Genomic DNA, 23,131 nt, shown 5'->3' with positions numbered 1-23,131 from the left:
AATAAACCTTCAAGTAGTACAATGCTATACCCCACCAAGGGATGAAGAAACCGTGGACAAGTTTTACAACCAATCAACAACATATTGTATACTCCAGTCCAAAAAAGAAAAAAAGACATCATGATTGCATTGGTCTGTACAGACTACAACTTGATCATACAGACAACAAATCTGCATTAACCAAAAGTTTAGACGCTCACTGCCAGAGTGACAAGGACCCTGGATCAGACCACCACCTATTTAAAAAAAAATGTAAACTTTATTTAAACTAGGTAAGTCAGTTAACCTGTCTACGATACTGGTTCCCAATTGGGAATCAACCCTCCCACGTTCAGCTGAAACGGTGGCGCATGGAACGCAAAAATATTCTTAAAAATATTTAACCTCCACACATTAACAAGTCCAATAGCTCAAATGAAAGATAAACATCTTGTTCATCTAGCCAGCAAGTCAGATTTCTAAAATGTTTTACGGCGAAAACATAGCACATATATATATGTAAAACCACCACCAGACACAGCTCATTTCAATAGCCAAAACATGCAATCAACAAACGCAGGATTAAAAAATAAATCGCTCACTAACCTTTTGAAAATCTTCAGATGACAGTAATATGACATATTACACAGTACATATTTTTTTTTTCAATAATATACCATTTATATCCATAAATGTCCATTTACAGTGAGTTCACCTTCAGAAATTACTCAAAAATGCCCGCAGGAAATCTGTAGCGCGGCAAGATAACGTAAATAGACATCATAAACTTTGACTAAATATACATGTTCTACATATAGTTAGAAAGATACACTGCTTCTTTATGCAACCGCTGTGTTAGATTTATTTTTAACGTTACAGAAATCGCACACTATTCCATATGCTGAGACAGCGCTCAGTTCCAAGCTACATTTCCACGTAATGTTGGAGTCAACAGAAACACAGATTTAAGCATAAATATTCCCTTACCTTCGATGGTCTTCGTTCAGAATGTTCTGGAAGGCTTCATACTTACCCAATACATCGTTTGGTTTCAAGTCTTGCGTCTTTGTATTAGCTACTGCTAATAACATCAGCTGAAATGCACCCAAAACGTCCTCTGGTCCGGATAAGTTGCGCATCAAAACTTCAAAATTACACATTATATGTCGACTAAACAGGTCAAACTAAGTGCAGAAGCAAGCTTTATGATGTTTTAGACGTGCAAACAAACTTCAATTCAATCGGCCATTGTCTGCCCTTCTCGAGTGCTGGAAACAAAGGAATGGCTGGGACCAATTCGCGCCCATACGCACAGCCTATTCTCTCGTGGCACGCACTAATTTCACTCCCATAGGGTCAATTCTCGCGGGATTTGAACGGTTTGAAGCTCTAATGAAAGAGGACATCTAGCGGAAGAGATAGAAAGTGTCCCCAGAATCATAGCTGGTTGGGAAGGGTGGGGGCCATGACGTCAAAGTTGCTCCAACTTTCATGGCCACAAAAACTAGTTTGGAAGAATGCCTGCCCTGTGAGTTCTGCTATACTTAGACATAATTCCAACGGTTTTAGAATCTTTAGAGTGTTTTCTATCCAATAATAATTTTCATTTGCATATATTAGCAATTTTTGACAGATTTTTTTTCCAGTTTACTAGGGGTACCCAATCTCTCCAAAGGGGGCGTATGTCTGCCATATCCTTAACAGGTTTTAAGAACAAATTCTTATTTTCAATGACGGCCTAGGAACAGTGGGTTTTCTGCCTTGTTCAGGGGCAGAGTAACATAATTTTTTTTTTTTACCTTGTCAGCTCAGGGATTTGATCTTGCAACCTTTAGGTTACAAGTCCAATGCTCTAACCACTAGGCTTCCTGCCACCCCTAATGACAGCAAGGATCCAGCATAAACTGAATCACTGCAAGAATACCAGTTTCAGGTATAAGGACATCAGAACAATACCAAATCACTCTACACAAAATGTTTTTTTTTAAAGTCAAGGGGTATGAATACTTTCTGAAGGCCTAACTAGATAGTGTGACAACTGTGGACTGAGGGAGATGCCAAAGTGAGACTTGGTAAAGCACGAATAGCGTTCAACACCCTAAATAACATCAAGAACATCTCACTCAAGACAAAACTTAAAATCTTCAACTCAAATATGAAATCCATTCTTCTATACGGATCTGAAAGATGGAGAACCACCACTAACATCCTGAACAAATTACAAACATTCACCAACCACTGTCTCAGACGGCTTCGGAGAGTCCATTCTCGCCCACGGGTGCAAGGCACGCCTCAAAATATGTTCATGAGCCAGAAACAACCTTACTATGCACCCACCACTTTTGGTGCTCCAAAGATACGGTACGGATCTGTGGGGTGCAGTTACGTTGATAGCATTAAAAAAAAAAAAAAAAAATCACATTACAGATACCTTTGAAAACCTACATGATTACATTTTCCCACAATGCACAATAATTTACAGTATGCTGCAGTAAAACGTATTTTACTGTCGATAATACAAAACCTTACCGTTGAAATTACAGTTTTCCGTTACAGTGTAGGGTTGGGTTTACATGTGGGCTATTCACATGTAAACTGCATGCATGTCAGAATTGAGTAAGTGTGAATGAATGTCAACATAGTGAAAAACAACTTGCCTACAGCAGAACCAAGGTTCAGGACAACAGTATGATGGGTAATAATGGGCCACCATCAGCTAACAAACCATCTCTTGTGTTTGTCTATGGTCTACACTTCCATAGACAAACATAAGGGATTGTCACGGCAGATTTCCTCCTCTTCCTCTGAAGAGGTGAAACAAGGATCGGACCAATACGCAGCGTGTCCATGGTTTTTAATAAGAAAAACGAACCATGAACACAAATAATAACGTGAACTTGCAACAAAACAGTCCCGTGTGGCACTGACACAGGAAACAATCACCCACAAAATACCCAAAGAATATGGCTGCCTAAATATGGTTCCCAATCAGAGACAACGATAAACACCTGCATCTGATTGAGAACCAATCTAGGCAACCATAGACTTACATAAACACCTAGAATGAACACAACCCCATAAATCTACAAAAAACCCTAGACAAGACAAAACACATAAATCCCCCATGTCACACCATAACCTAACCAAAATAATGAAGAAAACAAAGATAACTAAGGCCAGGGCTTGATAGGGATGTTGATCAATACAATATCCAGCATCCCGTTGTATTATGTGGTATTATTCTGGTCCCCTTGCAGTTACAACAGAATATTATGATAGAAGCCACAAGGCAGATAAAGTAAGGCAAAGGAAGAACAACGAGAGTTGCTTAGAAATGCTCTTCTTGGTATGAAATGACCAACAAACATCATGTTTGTATAGCTTTTCGGGAATATTTGCATGTTGTAGTTTTAGTCGACCTCAGAACACAAAACAGAAGGGAAGGAAAGCCCTATACCTGCCCTGGCCCATCCTGGGTCTATAGCACCTTCCCAGTCCCACTGGACCATCGCAGGTACATGCAAACTCATGAATCTCTCTCTCTCTTGTTATCATTATCCATCCATCTCTCTCTCGCTCTACCCCCCCCCCCACCCTCTCTGACAAATGTATAGGGCAAGGAGGGGTAGAACCAGACTAACACTGTAGCTACATCTCAGAGTCATCATCGTCCTCCACACCTTCCTCTGTCTGTCTGATCAGGTTGGTTCACTTTCAGCTTTCATTTGTCTACCGCTGAGTTTATACTGAGTTATACTGATTTTATACTGTTAATTTCAATTACAAGATAAGATAGTACTTTATCAATCCCCAAAGGGGGAAGGAAGTTGCATGGATTAGCTGGTGCAAACAAATGGGATACATAAAGTATTAATTTCTATGACCTTATTTTGTAATTGTGATGCAAAGAAGAGATTACTACTTTGACATCAAGAAGACAAGAACCTTGGAATCATATTGGTAAATGGCTTGAAGGTTGCCCTTGAAATTAGATGGTTAAGAGTTTAGTTCCAAAATGCTATTTCCACAAATGTTTCACATTTTTTAGAATAAATTATTGCTTACGGTACCTTCATGTGTGTGTAAAATATTACTGTTCTAAGATTTTTTTATTCGTAGATTTTAGATGTGTATTAAAATGGGTTTGTTGAAATACGCTATACTGTATATCTATTGTTTAGCTGCAATGGAATATTTGTATCCTCTAGATTTGTCTGTGATATGTGGTTGTATTTATTTTGTCACAATTATTGATGAGTAGACCTTACAGATTCATATCTTCAGATTCAGTGATTTTGAAACTAGTTCAATGATTACCCATTGTACAGGCGTATCCCCCATTCACTTTGAATGGTTGGTGATACTTTGCCTGATACATATTCAGCATATGTAAATAGGGATTTGCTTTGTCCCCTACAGGGTATTCTGATCATTCTCCTCAGAAGAAACACCATGGTCAACAATAGCACTTGGTCCTCCGGTGGGGGTACAGCATGCAACAACTCTTCCTTTTGCTGGGGCCAAAACACCAATGGCACCAATAGTTGGGGCATGTTACCATTTGGCGAGTTTTTCTGGTCATTCCTCAGCATGAGCATGGACGAGGTGATGCACCAGTGTCGCATACTTGGCAATTCCACTGTCTGGTTGAGCATCAAGATCTTCATTCTGCTTACGGGTCTTCCAGCCAACCTGGGCCTGCTGTGGATGTTGATGAGCAGCAAGAAGGCCCTATCAGCCTCCGAGGTCCTGGTCCTCAACTTGTCCATCCTGGATATCCTGTACTGCCTCTGCCTGCCCGTGGACATCTACACTGCCATGCACCACGACACGTCCAAACAGATGCTCTCAGCGGCCAGAGCCCTCTCGGCCCTCAACATCTTCGGCTGTCCTCTCCTGCTGGCCTGCATGTGTGTGGAGCACTATCTAGTGGCAGCGCAGCCCGTGGCCTACATGCGACTGGGGAAGTGGAAGTACCACGCTGGGGTGTGCGCCCTGGCCTGGCTCCTCACCCTGGTGGTGATGCTGCTGGCCTACTTCCAGGGGGTGTTCTCCATAGCTCTGTACTTTGCCGTCACCATTTCAGTCCTGTTCCTGATCATGCTGCTGTGTCTGGTGGGCATCATGTGGTCGTTGTGCCAGAGTGGGACTGGGGAGGGCTCTGGGGAGGGGTCGGGGGGCAGCATGAACCTTTTGAGGAGATCTCTGAAGAACATCTTGCTCATCCTGGTGCCCTCGGCGGTGGCCTACACTCCTCTAGTGGCCCTGGTGCCCTTCATGTCCGTGTGGCACCCAGAGAAGGAGGACCAAGTGGCTAACCGCATACACTGCTGCATCCTCCAGTTGCTCCTGGCCGTCCCCAACTTCGGCCTGTACATTGGACCCTTGTTCTACATGTCCCGCTTCAGACAGCTGCTCCCCTGCTGCAGGAAGGGGGATAATAAAGTGCTAGCAGACTCCAAGACGCAGGCAGAATAGGCTCTCTCAGGTGTATTTAGATATACAGGAAATAGTTCAATCTCCCTGTGATCCGGTATGAAATGTATATTTATGACAGTTACCAAGTTAAATATGTTTGAATCGTGTTTATATTTTTCTAGTCTGGGCAACACCAACTAGGCATAAACGGGTCGAATCAACATTCTTTCAACGTAATTTGTTAATATATTGTGATGTGGAGTCTACGTGGAAAATACATTGGATTTGAAAAAAGTAATCAATGTAAACTGTTGTTTTGAGGGTGAAATGTTATCCACATGGTTATGTCATCATGGTAACCACATTTCAACAAAGTAAAATCTTGTATAAAATATGTTGAATTTGTACCTTCAATGTTATATCCACTATCAGAAAAAAAACTATAAGCTGGGCAGAAACTCCTACAGGAGAATGTATATATCTACAGCTACTCTTTGGTCTCCCATTCAGGGTATAAACCAAGCCCAGCTATGATATTTGTCACTGATTATTACCAATGTGATATTGTGAAAATGTTAGTTGCGAGATCTTACTAAATAGATTCACTGTTGCTATCGAAGTCATTCCAAAGTGTGGGTTTAATAGAGTAAATGAAATGTGACCATACTTTATAAGTCATATATCATCAGTGATGCTACAGAATTTAGGCCTGTATAACATTTACAAAGTCATCAACAACTACTGTTTAAATTCAACCCAGAATAGACGACCAAATATCAACATTTGAAGGAGATGGTTCTTCTGCTTGTATAGCTCCATCTGTGCAACTGACTTAGTCTGGATAATGACTATTTTGGATTCACGTCTCCATCTCAACCAAAAATCTAAATGGAAGAATAGGACAAAATCAAATCAAACATTATTTAAAGTACATTTGTTTTGATTTAGTCCTATTCTTTAACTTTTTGGTTGAGATGGAGACGTGAATCCAACATGTCAATTATTCATTTGTAGACAAACTGGAATTAAAGTCAGTGGCACAGATGGAACTATCCAAGCAGAAGATACATCTCCTTCAAATGTTGATATTTGCATGCATTGACAACCAAACACAATTCAATATCACTTTTAAAATACAATAAATAGCCTTGTAATTTGTTAACAAATTATACATTATGTTGGATTTTTGTCTCCATCTCAACCCAAAATCAAAGTTAAAGAATGGGATTAAGCCAGTGGCTCAGATGAAACTATCCAAGCAGTAGATACATCTCCTTTAAATGTTGATATTTGGTTACTTTGTCAATCAAACACAATTGAATATTACTTTTGTAATACAGTAAATAGCCCAAAGTTAAGGCTCTCTTACAAACTAATGCAACGTTTAACCTTAAAATTAGTAACACATCCATGGCCACATTTGGAGGACACTGTAAAAAGAAATATATTCTTATGTAGTCATATAATGTTCAAGATAGCATGCATACAGTACGTCTTCGCAGGTCTGTGGAGATCTTCACAATGGCTGTAATAATATGCGCAGAATCTCAAACGTCATTGATCATTGTACTTTGTACATCATGTACTTTTAATGGAATCTCAACTGCAATCCAGGTCATTTGGTTCTGCAATCCAGGTCATTTGGTTCTGCAATCCAGGTCATTTGGTTCCGCAATTGAGGTAATTTGGTTCTGCAATCCAGGTAATTTGGTATTTCCATATAAAACTTTGCTGTGATTTTAAATGGCTTAAAACGCAGTGATAGACATTTGGTTGATAACTAAACCAAAAACCAGACGTTGTTTTTCCATTGGAATTTGGTTGTGCTTTTAGATGGTTGAAAGCATAGAGATAGCCCATTTCAACATGTTTTGATTGGGTGAATATAGGTTGTAATTTCATTGATCAACGTCCCAACCAAATATTAGTGATTTATCCACATTGAAATGACGTGGCATGCCCATGGGCAGTGTGCTTGTGCTATCATGCCCCTCCTCATCATGCCAACATGACGAGGAGTTGACATGATAGCTAAAACAGAACTGGGAGCAGGCTAATATATTTGTCAATTTAATGATATGAAGTTTGACATCGCATGGTATGGAATGTTCTATTTAGAGATGTCATCCAATTAATTAAAAAGAGATGATGAAAACAGATATTGTGGTTTTGTTGCCTCTCTTTTTTTTCTTATTTTCTTTTGGTTTTGCTGCCTCTCACAACCTCCCTCTCTCCACTTCCTATTGGCTCTCACCCCACAGAGTCAACAGAGGTAACAGACCATGGAAATGTTTGCATAGTCTTTTCTTGTGACGCACCCGAGGAGCTCTCATTCTTATCGTTTTCCATTCAGTGTGAAACTGAACCATGCAAATATCCTAGGAAAGATAAATATTTGGGTCTGCCATTTCACTCTCAACTCATGGGAAAAAAAAGAAGAACTAATTTGCCTGCCTTATAACTACTGCCGTAGCAGTGTTTTTTGTCTGTATAGTACCTCCGCAGAGTTAACACCACATGTACAATTTTGTACCAAGATAACTTTATCTCACACAATAGGCCTATCTGTATGAATCATCATTAGATGTTAACCCAGAGGAAATCAATTTCTTATTGTGGGAACAAGTTGCTGGCTCTTCAAATCTTCCCAGGGCATCAGTGTTACTACCTGATCCGATCTGAATTGTAATGATTACAAAGCCCACACAACAGAAGGGAATTCAGTTTAATATTTCAAAATAGAGTTTTTGTTTAACACACATATTGCGGATAATGGATGGGAGGACAGCCAGACACACAGTCACTTTGGGTATGGGCCCAACCTGAGCTCTCTGCTGTTTCAGACTTGATGTCTATGGCTAAAAAACGGAGATAAACGTTTCTAGGACTTCCACACGACCGTCTTTGTGGACCACCTCCTCAAGCTTCGGTCTGTCCAGTGTGAGCCACAGTCTCTCCTTTAAGTGTATGCCTTGGGGGTGACTATCTGATGACAATGTACTAGCAGTGCTTGCGAATGGCTCCACCACTGTGTTGTAGATGGCCCGGTACTCATTGACACTCAGGCCATGGATGAGCAGAGGCCGGATGGTTGGCTTGGTTGGGAGGGTTGGCTTGGTTGGCTTAGTGTTGTGCCTTTTACGCACTTCGAATAGCAGAAGAGGTCTGCATGTCCTTTGGGATCCAGGGGTATATGCTTTATACTGCTTTAATGGCATTAAATATACCCCTCTTTTCATCTTTCGTGGTTTGCATCTTTCCTTCTTACACTTCTGTACAAACAGAAAAGCAGACAGAATATGAACAGACGATGGTGAATAGAGCAGATTACTATTCCGTTTGTCAGTCAGTACAAAAGAAGGTTGACTGCAATCCCTCTAGAACAGATTTACTAAGAATTTCCATCAGTTGCAAAGTTGGAACCAGGCTAGTGCAGTAGTTTGCATCATGAAATGCCTTTATTTTGATTGGGTTCATAGCAGTGCTAGCCTAGTCTCAGATCTCTTTGTGCTCTCTTGCCAACTTCGGCATGACAATGGCCATAGGAGTTCACAAGACAGCTCGGAAATATCTGAGACCAAGCTATAGCAGTGCAGTGTAGCTTACCTGTTTCTGGGGATGGGTGGCAGCCTGGTCTCCAGCCTCCTCTGGTCTCCTGGTGCTTGGATTCAGAGCCAGGCTTGACTGGGCACCAACACTGGCCCCCAGCCCCGACTGCTCACCCCTGGCCTGGGTGGCAGTGCCTTTTTTGACCTGGGTGCCGTTTGAACCCGGGCTTAACCTCAGTGACTGCTTCTGTTTAAGAGATGGTGATAAGACATACAGTATGATTATGATATCCATAGGGCTTTATAAACCATTATGGATTTTTTTTTTTTTTTTTTGTGCCTGGGCCGATTAAGCATTATTTAAATCTGTCCAATACCAATAGATGTTAAAGGTAAATCATCTGATCACTTGCATTTGACTTGGAATGAGAAATGCATTTAACTATAATAACACGCTTGTAAGAGGCTTTTATTGCCCCCCCCCCCCCCATTTCTTTCTTAAATACAGTATATAAACCATACCAATCAAAACTGTTTCAAATGCACAGCAGCAAATTACACTTATTTGAGACTAATTGCTTTCAAAACACCAATCAAAATAGAACCGTTTGTTTTCCTACCTCATCCATTTGAAATATGTTTCTGTGAAAAGTGCTTCAACTGTTTGACAGTGTCATTGTCAGTCACTTGTTTTTTCTCAATTAACAAACAAAAACACATTCAAATGCTTGCCTGTTCTAGAATGTATGGGGGTGACATAGAAGAATTCTAGTGTTGTGCAATGCAGTAGCGCAACAACAGTATCATGTCAAACAAAATGCATCTGTCTCATCCTAAAATCACATAAGAATGAGGAATAAGCGGGCTATAAAACCATAGTGCATAATTCAGTCAGACAGAACTTTTGTGTAATTTCCTCAAACAGAGTAGACTATGAAAAGCAAAAACAGCCAAATGACCCTACAGCTCAATCAATATGTGCCACCACAGAGCTGCACACTATCTATCAAATCAAATCCAATTGCATTTGTCACATGCTTTGTAAACAACAGGTGTAGACTAACACTGAAATGCTTACTTACGGGCCATTCACAACAATGCAGAGAGAAAAAATGTGAAAAAATGATGACACGAGGAATAAATACACAATGAGTAACGATAACTTGGCTATATGCACAGGGTTCCAGTACTGAGATGATGTGCAGGGGTACGATGTAATTACGTACATATACAGTGCCTTGCGAAAGTATTCGGCCCCCTTGAACTTTGCGACCTTTTGCCACATTTCAGGCTTCAAACATAAAGATATAAGACTGTATTTTTTTGTGAAGAATCAACAACAAGTGGGACACAATCATGAAGTGGAACGACATTTATTGGATATTTCAAACTTTTTTAACAAATCAAAAACTGAAAAATTAGGCGTGCAAAATTATTCAGCCCCTTTACTTTCAGTGCAGCAAACTCTCTCCAGAAGTTCAGTGAGGATCTCTGAATGATCCAATGTTGACCTAAATGACTAATGATGATAAATACAATCCACCTGTGTGTAATCAAGTCTCCGTATAAATGCACCTGCACTGTGATAGTCTCAGAGGTCCGTTAAAAGCGCAGAGAGCATCATGAAGAACAAGGAACACACCAGGCAGGTCAGAGATACTGTTGTGAAGAGATCTACAGCTGAGGTGGGAGACTCTGTCCATAGGACAACAATGCAAAACGTTATGTTTGGCGTAAAAGCAACACAGCTGAACACACCATCCCCACTGTCAAACATGGTGGTGGCAGCATCATGGTTTGGGCCTGCTTTTCTTCAGCAGGGACAGGGAAGATGGTTAAAATTGATGGGAAGATGGATGGAGCCAAATACAGGACCATTCTGGAAGAAAACCTGATAGAGTCTGCAAAAGACCTGAGACTGGGACGGAGATTTGTCTTCCAACAAGACAATGATCCAAAACATAAAGCAAAATCTACAATGGAATTGTTCAAAAATAAACATATCCAGGTGTTAGAATGGCCAAGTCAAAGTCCAGACCTGAATCCAATTGAGAATCTGTGGAAAGAACTGAAAACTGCTGTTCACAAATGCTCTCCATCCAACCTCACTGAGCTCGAGCTGTTTTGCAAGGAGGAATGGGAAAAAAATTCAGTCTCTCGATGTGCAAAACTGATAGAGACATACCCCAAGCGACTTACAGCTGTAATCGCAGCAAAAGGTGGCGCTACAAAGTATTAACTTAAGGGGGCTGAATAATTTTGCACGCCCAATTCTTCAGTTTTTGATTTGTTAAAAAAGTTTGAAATATCCAATAAATTTCGTTCCACTTCATGATTGTGTCCCACTTGTTGTTGATTCTTCACAAAAAAATACAGTTTTATATCTTTATGTTTGAAGCCTGAAATGTGGCAAAAGGTCGCAAAGTTCAAGGGGGCCGAATACTTTCGCAAGGCACTGTAGGTAGGGGTAAAGTGACTAGGCAACAGGATAGATAATAAACAGTAACAGCAGCGTATGTGATGAGTCAAAAGAGTTTGGTTTGCAATTTGGTTAACTATTTAGTAGTCTTATGGCTAGAAAATATTCAGGGTCCTGTTGGTTCCAGACTTGGTGCATCAGTACCGCTTGCCATGCGGTAGCAGAACGAACAGTCTGTGACTAGGGTGGCTGGAGTTTTAGGGCCTTCCTCTGACACCGCCTGGTATAGAGATCCTGGATGGCAGGGAGCTCGGCCCCAGTGATGTACTGGGTTGTACGCACTACCCTCTGTAGCGCCTTGCGGTCGGATGCAAAGCAGTTGCCATATCAAGCGGGGATGGAGTCAGTCAAGATGCTCTCAATGGTTCAGCTGTATCCTTTTGAGGATCTGAGGGCCCATGGTAAATCTTTTCAGCCTCCTGAAGGGGAAGAGGATTTGTCAGGCCCTCTTCACGACTGTGTTGGTATGTGTGGACTATGTTAATTCCTTAGTGATGTGGATGGTGGCGTGCTCAGCCCTCTGTTTTCTGTAGTCAACGATCAGCTCTTTTGTCTTGCTGATGTTTAGGGAGAGGTTGTTGTCCTGGCACCACAGTGCCACAGTGTCTCATCGTCGCCAGTGATCAGGCCTACCACCGTCGTGTTGTCAGCAAGCGTAACAATGGTGTTGAGAGTCGTGCACGGCCACACAGTCGTGGGTGAACAGGAAATACAGTAGGGGACTGAGCATGCACCCCTGAGGGGCCCCCGTGTTGAGGGTCAGCGTGGTGGATGTGTTGTTGCCTACCCTCTCCACCTGGGGGTTGGCCGACAGGAAGTCCTGGATCCAGTTGCAGAGGGAGGAGTTCAGTCCAGTGGTGTTAAGGACCTAAGTCAAAATATTTTTAAGTCCTACTTAAGTAGTTATTTTGTACTTTACTATTTAAATTTTGCAAGCTTTTACTTTTACTTTGCTACACTCCTAAAGAAAATAATGTGCTTTTTACTCCTTTCCCTGACACCCAAACGTACTCTTTACATTTTGACAGGAAAATGGTTGAATTCACACACTTATCAAGAGAACATCGCTGGTCATCCCTACTGCCTCTGGCAGACTCACTAAACACAAGTGCTTTGTTTGTAAATTATGTTTGAGTGTGCCCAAGTGTGCACAAGCACAAGGAAAATGCAACAAGTACAGATGCAATAACTGAACAAGTCCAGTCCTAGGCTCAACAGTTTCCACTGGCTCTTTCGAATGTGACCTGGTGAGTCATATCCCAAAAATTATGAGATGTTGGAAAACTTACCGGAGAGGATGAGGATGGGAATCCAAAACACATTTAATAAAGAAAAGTGGTTGGATGGCATAGACTGGTTATAAGGCTTTATGAAGCGTCACCCAGAATTATCCATCTGTATAGCACAGCGGTCTAAGGCACTGCATCTCAGTGCGAGAGGCGTCACTACAGACACCCTAGTTTGAATCTAGGCTGTATCACCAACGGCCGTGATTGGGACCGGTGTAGGCAGTCATTGTAAATAAAAATTGTTCTTAACTGACTTGCCTAGTTAAATAAAGGTTTAAAAAATATATCTAAAATAACAAAGAAAAATTGAAAAATAAAAAAATCCCACAAGCAAACAGTCTGGCTTGAGCTGCTTCACACCCACAATGACCTCTATGCCTGCCATTACCTCCGCCACTACCTCCACTCCACATCCTTCCCGGCACCCACAGTGACCTTGCTCTGAATGTTGGTAGGAAACAGAAACTAAGAGACAAGGAAATAAACAAAGGGAGAAAGAAACCTGTGGCACTGAATAAAGCTGTGGCGCCACTGAAAAAGGTTGTTCCAGTTTCCAAAACCACAACAAACACCCTAAAAGGAGGGAATGAAGAATGCTTGTCCTGTAACGAGCTCTTCTCTTTGAGCTCTTCTCTTTTACCGGTGGGGACTGGACACGGTGCGAGATGTATCCACGAGATATGCTCAAGTTTAACTGGCGTGGGATTCATTTGCGACCTCTGTGTCAATAAAACATGATTGGAAAATGCCTTTGTGTTAAGTTATTGTTATTGTTATGAAATGTTTTAACCCCTAGAGTTGATGTCCACGCACCTACGGAAATCGGATTAGCATAATACATACTTCTGCCAACTTCTGTCTGTAGCGTCAAAACAGTTTGGGTTACACACAAATATGACGCCTCTGTGGAAAGGTGAGACTCTCACGAACACGTACATTGTTTTGCACTAGGAAGCCCACAGGCTTCACAAGACTTGTCTGAAGGTCCCCCGCAACCAGTTGAAAAAATGAATGTATATACAGTACCAGTCAAAAATTGGGAGACACCTACTCATTCAAGGGTTTTTCTTTATTTTTACTATTTTCTACATTGTAGAAGAATAGTTAAGATATCAAAACTATGAAATAACACATATGGAATCATATAGTAAGCAAAAAAAGTGTTGAACATATTTTAGATTTTAGATTCTTCAAAGTAGCCACCCTTTGCCTTGATGACAGCTTTGCACACTCTTGGCATTCTCTCAACCATTTTCATGAGGTGGTCACCTGGAATGTATTTCAATTAACAGGTGTGTCTTGTTAAAAGTTAATTTGTGGAATTTCTTTCCTTCTTAATGCATATGAGCCAATAAATTGTGTTGTGACAAGGTAGGGGTGGTATACAGAAGATGGCCCTATTTGGTAAAAGAACAAGTCCATATTATGGCAAGAACATCTGAAATAAGCAAAGAGAAATGACAGTCTGTCATTACTTTATGACATGAAGGTCAGTCAATCCGGAAAATTTCAAGAACTTTGAAAGTTTCTTCAAGTGCAGTCGCAAAAACCATCAAGAGCTGTGCTGAAACTGGCTCTCATGAGGACCGTCACAGGAAAGGAAGACCTAGAGTTACCTCTGCTGCAGAGGATAAGTCCATTAGAGTTAACTGCACCTCCGATTGCAGCCCAAATAAATGCTTCACAGAGTTCAAGTAACAGACACATCTGAACGTCAACTGTTCAGACGAGACTGCGTGAATCAGGCCATCATCGTTGAATTGCTGCAAAGAAACTACTACTTAAGGACACCAATAAGAGGAAGAAACTTGATTGGACCTAGAAACACGAGCAATGGACATTAAACCAGTGGAAATCCGTCCTTTGTTTTGATGAGTCCAAATTTGAGATTTTTTGTTCCAACCGCCGTGGTTCCAAACACGTGGTTCCAACCGCCGTGTCTTTGTGAGACGTAGAGTAGGTGAACGGATGATCCCTACATGTGGGGTTCCTACTGTAAAGCATGGAGGAGGAGGTGTGATGGTGTGGTAGTGCTTTGCTGTTGACACTGTCTGTGATTTGTTAAGAATTCAAGGCACACTTAACCAGCATGGCTACCACAGCATTCTGCAGCAATACGCCATCCCATCTGGTTTGCGCTTAGTGGGACTATCATTTGTTTTCCAACAGGACAATGACCCAATGACCTGTTCCTTGTGATTGTCTCCACCCCCTCCAGGTGTCGCTTATTTTCCCCAGTGTATTTATCCCTGTGTTTCCTGTCTCTCTGTGCCAGTTCGTATTGTATTTTCAAGTCAACCAGCGTGTTTTCCCGTGCTCCTGTTTTTTCTATTCTCTTTTTGCTAGTCCTCCCAGTTTTTATCCTTGCCTGTTTCTGGACCCTGTACTCACCTGCCTGACAATTCTGCCTGCCTGCCACACTGTACCTCCTGGACTCTTAACTGGTTTTGACATTTTGCCTGTCCACGACCATTCTCTTGCCTACCCTTTTGGATTATAATAAATATCAAAGACTCAAACCATCTACCTCCTGTGTCTGCGTATGGATCTCACCTTGTGCACTTATAGTAAGGGCTATTTGACCAAGTGATGGAGTGCTGCATCAGATGACCTGGACTCCACAATCACCTGACCTCAACCCAATTGAGATGGTTTGGGATGAGTTGGACCACAGTGAAGGAAAAACAGCCAACAGGTGCTCAGCATATGTGGGAACTCCTTCAAGAAAATCATTCTAGGTGAAGCTGGTTGAGAGAATGCCAAGAGTGTGCAAAGCTGTCTATATCTATATTTAGATTGGTTTAACATTTATTTTGGTTACTACATGATTCCATATATGTTATTTCATAGTTTTAATGTCCACAATTATTCTATAGAAAAAGTAGCTAAACTAAAGAAAAACCCTTCAATGAGTAGGTGTGTCTACACTTTTGACTGGTAGTGTATATATGGAGACTGTTAAGTGCAAAAAAACAAGCAATTAAATATATGTAAAAAAATAGCCATTTATTTTCCTTTGTAGTTACTTACCCTAATAGAGGCTTCTTAACCTACATGCAGAAGTGCCGATTCTGTTCACAATTAAAGAGCGTAGGCTCATAGCCTTTGCATGGGCAAAGAGAAACGGGCAGTTTATCTGTCCAAGGAAATGTACTCCCTAAATATGGTTTGGCTAGTTTACTACGTGGCCTACACATACATATTGATCACCCATGTGTCTCTGTTCCCTGTTCCCGAAAATCGAGAAAGTGCAAGTGTCTCTAACTCTTCTCTCTTTAAACTAAGACTAGTAATACCGATAGCCTAATATAATGGGCCACTCTGGTAATTTAACACATTTATTAGGTTATGTTTTGCATTTTGATATTGCCTATAGGGCGCAAAATTGCTGGGACCATGGCTGGCAAGTGAGCTGCGTCACATACGCCTAAAATAACATGGCTAGACTGTGATTGGGTTCGGGACTGGACCAGTTCTTGCTGTAGCGGGTGGGAGTCGGACAGAAAGCCAGCTGGTGCGGTATCAAATGCAGTCCCCCGCAGACCTCTACCTCCACGGACAAAGGCTATCGACAAACTGTCAGTGAGTGTAGGCTTGTGTACTGTAGGCTCAAAATGTACCCAACTAAACCAGCAGAGGGTGATCAAATACAGTATGTTGTCTGTGTCAATCTCTGTAACGGTGTGTTTGTCACTAATAAAATAAAATCAAATATTATTGGTCACATGCGCCGACTACAACAGGTGTAAGACCTTAGAGTGAAATGCTTACTTACGAGCCCCTAACCAACAAAGCAGTTTTAAAAAACGGGATAAGAATAAGAAATAAAGTAATCAGAAATAAATTAAAGCTATTCAGAAGCCTCTTGGACCTAGACTTGGTGCTCCGGTACTGCTTGCTATGCGGTAGCAGAGAGAACAGTCAATGACTAGGGTGGCTGGAGTCTTTGACAATTCTTTGGGGCTTCCTTTGACACCGCCTGGTATAGAGGTCCTGGATGGCGTTAAGCTTGGCCCCAGTGATGTACTGGGTTGTTCGCATTACCCTTTGTAGTGCCTTGTGGTTGGAGGCTGAGAAGTTGCCATACCAGGCAGTGATGCAACCAACCAGGATGCTCTCGATGGTGCAGCTGAACCTTTTGAGGATCTGAGGACCCATGCCAAATTTTTTCAGTCTCCTGAGGGGGAATAGGTTTTGTTGTGCCCTCTTCACGCACAGCAGCTCTATGACATTTACTAGGTGTTGTCCGCGTGGTCTGTTTCGACACAAAATGCTATTTTATTTAAGCAAGGTGTTCATCTCCCTCTTCATCTTGTAAATAAAAGGGATGACAGACAGTGGTTTTCAGGTTTAAAACAAAGCTTTATCTCAAGCAAAGGACACAGCACTCATTCGCACAAGACAGTTTTATTTTTTTGGCCATTCCAAAGAAAAGTGAAGGTGAAAGATCAACAATGAAATGTTCTAGTTTCTTATTTTACGGTACTTTCCACAATACATTTTATATGATAGACTCAAAAATACATATAGCCTATTTGAAAGGATTATGCGCCTATAAAATGTACACTTGATGCATTCGTCATGGACCGCCTGCTACATTAGACAGCAGGTAGATATCAGATGGAAAAAAAATCGAATCATGTAGATTCGCCGCGTGTGCGGGCTATTATTGTAGCGGTTGCTTGGCAGTGCCGGCAGTATCAGCGGCATAGCTTTCCCACGGGACTGCCAGGGACGTAGAGAGCAAAAAATAGCAGCAAGGAGATGCGGGCGGCGAGCGCTGCGCGCCACTCACACATTTGGCAAAATGCCCTTGTAGTCTACTTCTCTCACCCTCGAGCTACTCTGCAGCCCTCACTAGCACTAATAATTGATTTCAGCAGACACAACCAAAAAGGTGACTGAGTTACTGGAAGGTATGGCGAGAAGCAATGAGGTACATTTGGTGAAAATGGTATTTGCAAACATATGCGAAATCTGAGTTTTCAGTCGTGATGCTAAATCAACAACCTCGAGCGGGAGGAAATTGACTCTACAGACACGCGCGAGCTCTTCTCAGCGTCCAAGCCTGATGGTGATTGCAACCGAGGTGAGTTGGGAAATAACACCTTATTACCACGTTATTACAATGTTATATACAATGTTATAGGCCATCACCTATGTATGCTGAAATGGTCCGTGTATATTTTTCGGTAACTACTGTATGTGAAAACCAGGCTATCTGAATGAGAAAAGAATGAGCTTTTATTTTGTATTGTTTTGTATTTCGAAATAATTTCAACAAAAGAGGAAATTATATGTTTTGCATGCATACCAAACACTGCATTGTGTTACGGCTTCTATAGGATAAAACTACTTGTAGGCTGCTTTATTTGTTCACATTTTCCTGATTTTTCATTTGACATTTCACTGTGGAATGGCATTGTGCATAAGTTCTCTGGAGATATGGGAGATATGTTAAATAAATACCTTCATTTAAATTAAATTGAAAGACTTCCTGATAGTCAGTCAGTCAGTCCCCATGTTACGCAAACACCCAGTTTATATGTGAACCTAGCAAGCTGAAGGATATACAGCCATGTCAAGTTTCATTCATTGCCATAGGTTTAGATTAAGAAATCATATCATGATTGTTTGCCAGGCATTGGCTGTGCGGCACTATTCAGAGGAAGAAGACATCAATATCTCCAAAGTGTCTCTCTTTGACAGCTCACAGAAGGGACTGGGGATTGAGCCATAAAGAATCTAACACATATCATATCCCCTCTGTCATGAATGAAGAGTAGTGGTGGAGAGAGAGAGAGAAAGAGAGAGGACCTATCCCCACTGTCATGAATAAAGACTGAGAGAGAGTGGTAGAGAGAGAGAGAGGAAAGGGGATAGTCGTCTTTCACCCGTCCCCTCTGTGAAAAGTACACTTGAATGACCTGTCCTGAATGGAGAGTAGTGGTAGAGAAAGGAGACAGAGGGGATACAAACAGATATCATCCCTGTCGTGAATGGAGAGTAGTGGTAGAGAGGGAACGAGAGGAGAGGGGATATACATCCTTTCACTTCTTCCTGTCTCCTCTGTCAAAAGAAGACGTGAATGACCTGCGCTCTGATCACACTGAATTATTTCTCTCCTCCTGGCTATAAATAGTCTCATCCTCTCTGTGCTGTGGGCACCTCATGGCCCCTGGCCTGGGAATCTGTGTACTCCGGTCAGGGCTGTGCATCTGTGGAATCTGCACAAACACTCACACACACACACACACACACACACACACACACACACACACACACACACACACACACACACACTGCAGTTGGTACACTGTAAGAGCAGTGAACTATGCCGGTCTGTACAGTGATGACCAATCTTAACAATTACACAGAAAACGTTATATATCATGACAGTATTAGCCAATTCGTCATGAGCTGATATATGTTATGGTACTATGGTAGTGGTGGTAGTATTTTAGAGACTACTGATAGCATATAGCTTCCTAAATGGCATTACATTAACTATAGCACCACAACATGAGCTGGAAATACCAAGCTTAATTTCAAACCCACTTTCTTTGAAGTGTGCTGTTCACTAAATCTGTATTAGGATTCAGTTATCATAAAGACCTTTAAAAGGTTAGTGTATTACGCCCCCTCTCACAGAGGAAAATGTATACTTCCATCTTCCTCTAATGAGGAAAGCGACACGACTTGATTGTTCGTCTGGGATGTGAAATAATCCCCCCAAAGAACTGAGATCCGTTAATGATACATTGTAAAAGATCCCCTTACGTCAGACGCAGAAAGAAAGGTGACGCAGCTGCTTGTTTTGTTGTCTCTCCAAGTCAACATAACCTGGCCCAGAGAGTAGCAGCAGCGTCAACCCACAAAGACCTTTACTGTCACTAGATTGTGGTTGTTTGGTGGGACGGGACTGGACAGAGGTGATCCGGATGGATTCATGCGTGTGTCACCAAATGGCACTCTGCTCCCTTTTGTCGTCCACTACTTTTGACCAGGGCCCGTAGGGCTCTCGTCAAACGTGGCGCAATCGACCCTAGTCAAAAGTTGTGCACTATATAGGGAATAGGGTGCCATTTGGGATGCAGCATCTTGGTTAGGAATGTGAGGTGTTCAATGGCTTCCTCCCATTTGGAAGAATCAAGACTCTCCAGGGATCCCTGATGCATATTTTAGCACTATCCTAATAGTTGCTAAGCGTCCTCAGAGAGCTGTGATGTTTTAGAACAAGTCATTTCTAGTGCTTTAATGTGAAGTGGAGTTACTTTAGCTCCTCTTCTCTCAAGTTGTCTGTGTTTGTTTTGGTTGACTATGTTCCTATGAATTCCTTTGAAGGGTTCCAAGCTCTCCGGAAACCAAAATGAATTATATTTTAGAGACTAAGGAAGAAGCTGATTTACAGTGCCTCCAGAAAGTATTCATGCCCATCGACTTATTCCACATTTTGTTGTCTTACAGCCTGAATTCAAAATGAATTAAAAAAAAGATATAGTCTCACCCATCTACACACAATACCCCATAATGACAAAGTGAAAACATGGCCTTGTGTTTTAGGTTGTTGTCCTGCTGAAAGGTGAATTCATCTCCCAGTGTCTGGTTTATTACGTCCTTAATGATTACAAGCATACCCATAACATGATGCAGCCACCACTATGCTTGAAAATATGAACAGTGTGTCACGTGTGCTCCCTCCCCAGCCTCTAGGTTACCAGGCTGCTCGTTACGGTGCACACCTGTCACCATCGTTACGCGCACCTGCGTGTCATCAGACTCACTTGGACTCCATCACCTCCTTGATTACCTGCCCTATATCTGTCACTCCCTTTGGTTCCTTCCCCAGGCGTCATTGTTTCTGTTTCCGTCTGTTTCCGTTTCATGTCTGTGCATTGTTCATGTTTCTTGTTTTGTTTATTAAATTAGCGCACACGTTACACAGTGGTACACAGTGGTAGTAATGTGTTGGTTTTGCCCCAAACATAACATTTTGTATTCAAGATAAAAAGTTAATTGTTTTGCCATATTTTTTTGCACTATTACTTTAGTTCCTTGTTTCAAACAGGATACATGTTTTGGAACATTTTTATTCTGTTCAGTCTTTCTTCTTTTCACTCTGTCAGTTAGGTTAGTATTGTGGAGTAAATAAAATGTTGTTTATCCATTCTCAGTTTTCTCCTATCACAGCCATTAAACTCTGACTGTTATAAAGTCATCATTGGCCTCATGGTGGAATCCTTGAGTAGTTTTCTTCCTCTCCAGCAACTAAGTTAGGAAGGACACTTGTATCTTTGTAGTGACCGGGTGTATTGATACACCATCAAAAGGGTATTTAATAACTTCACCATGCTCAAAGGGATATTCAATGTCTGCTTTTTTTTTTTTTTTTACCCATCTACCAACAGGTACCCTTTGCGAGGCTTTGGAAAACCTCCCTGGTCTTAGTGATTGAATCTGTGTTTCAAATTCACTGTTTGACTGAGGAAACTACAGAAACTATATTTATTTATACAAAAGTATATGGACACCCCTTCAAATGAGTGGATTTGGCTATTTCTGTCACACCTGTCGCTGACAGGTGTGTAAGAACTTGACTAGCCCTGACCTCAACCCCTTCAGACACCTTTGGGATGAATTGGAACACCGACTGCGAGCCAGGCCTTATCGCCAAACATCAGTGCCCGACCTCACTAATGCTCTTGTGGCTGAATGGAAGCAAGTCCCTGCAGCAATGTTCCAACATCTAGTAGAAATCCTTCCCAGAACAGTGTAGGCTGTTATAGCAGCAAAGGGGGGACCAACTTCATATTAATGCCCATGGTTTTGGAATGAGACGTTTGACAAGCAGGTGTCCACATACTTTTGGTAATGTAGTGTAATTTTATGTGTGGGCTACAGAAATGAGGTAGTCATTAAAAAATCATGCAACTTATTATGTGACTTGTTAAGCTCATTTTTACTCCTGAACTTAATTAGGCTTGCCATACGAAAGTGGTTAAATACTTATTGATTCAAGACCTTTCAGCTTTACATTTTTTTTAAAATTAATTTGTAAACATTTCTTAAAACAGAATTCCACTTTGACATCATGGGATATTGTGTGTAGGCCAGTGACACAACAAAATGTGGAAAAAGTCAAGAGGTGTGAATAGTGAGGCCGTGTTGTGTAATCACTTGGGTTCCATTTCAGGCATGGACACACTTTATTGATTGACAGTGTCAATTGCTTTTCATCTGAGAATCCATCTGACAAATACCACTGAGTAGGAGCTGACATTTTTCTGTTGATACAAGAACATTATTACATTTTTCTCAAGGCTGAATCCTAACTCTGTCGTTCAACTCTATTGTTAATGGAAAATTGCCTCGTTGCTAGAATCATTTGACTCTATTCAGTAGCTCATAGTTTGACGTGAGGATGAATCTGTGAAATGACATTAGCAGTTTTCTAATCACGGACCTTTGTCTGACCTTGACACATTTATTAGGAAGAGCTGTTGATTAGGAAGAGCTGTGGTGCTTTGTGATAAAAGAAACAGCATCCAGTCTTTCTCTTCTCCTCTCTTCCATAAAGGGCTTTCATATGGTGGCAACAAAGCAATAAAGCCCAAACTACAGGAAAATGTATCATATTGACTCATACTGGAATACACTATATATCTTATAAAGGAAAATAGCTTGGTTGAAATGATTCAGTCTTCAGAGTTCACGAAAGGGTACAAGCTGGGTACAAGGGTTCAAGTACAACTTCTTTCAGATCAGGATGCTATACCATGTATGGAACTTGAGTGCAAGAAAAAGTGATGTTAAAATAGTGTTTTCCAAAGCAATTTGATAACTGTGCCGCTTTCAATTTCCGCGCTCCCTTGGGAGCATGACATGACGTTAATTCACACTAACCTAATGTAGCCAGGCGTACAAGAAACGCCTAAAACTAGATCCCCGACATTCTGGTCTTGACGAGAAGAGAGAAAAAAACTGTCAGGGGAGGTTCCCTTCTGAACTGTTCAGCCAATCCATTAAATGTGAAGGGGGAGTTAAGACGGAATGTAGCCTTCGAAACAGGCACTCTTCCATCCTGAAAACTGGAACTTACAGTTGTTTGCAACTCCGCTAAGGCTAATTCACAGTGATTTATTTCCCTTTTTCATTCCCCAACCTTATTTAGCATGGCTAAATGTTATCCAAAATCACACGAAATGGCAAAAATGATATGAGAGCTCATAGAAAGAATAATATAGCTGCAAGCAGCATTGAACCTGTAGCTGGCTGATGGGCAAGCTGATGTCACGACTTCCGCCGAAGTCGGCCCCTCTCCTTGTTCGGGAGGTGTTCGGCGCTCGACATCACCGACCTTCTAGCCATCGCTGATCCATTTTTCATTTTCCATTGGTTTTGTCTTGTCTTCCTTCGCA

The 23,131-nt window shown here is 41.5% G+C and overlaps 1 protein-coding gene across 1 annotated transcript in view; it reads left to right on the top strand.

The window, feature by feature from the left end:
* The first annotated feature begins 17,521 nt into the window (after positions 1-17,521).
* LOC110524273 (carbohydrate sulfotransferase 8-like) overlaps positions 17,522-23,131 on the top strand; it is an 82,717-nt gene continuing 77,107 nt past the window's right edge. Inside the window, exon 1 of the mRNA XM_021603766.2 lies at positions 17,522-17,802. The gene's annotated coding sequence lies outside the window, so the exon portion shown is untranslated. The remainder of the gene's footprint in view (positions 17,803-23,131) is intronic.

This window comes from Oncorhynchus mykiss, chromosome 1 (genome assembly GCF_013265735.2).
Source record: "Oncorhynchus mykiss isolate Arlee chromosome 1, USDA_OmykA_1.1, whole genome shotgun sequence".
NCBI classification, from domain to species: domain Eukaryota; kingdom Metazoa; phylum Chordata; class Actinopteri; order Salmoniformes; family Salmonidae; genus Oncorhynchus; species Oncorhynchus mykiss.
This window is presented reverse-complemented; position numbering and strand designations above follow the sequence as displayed.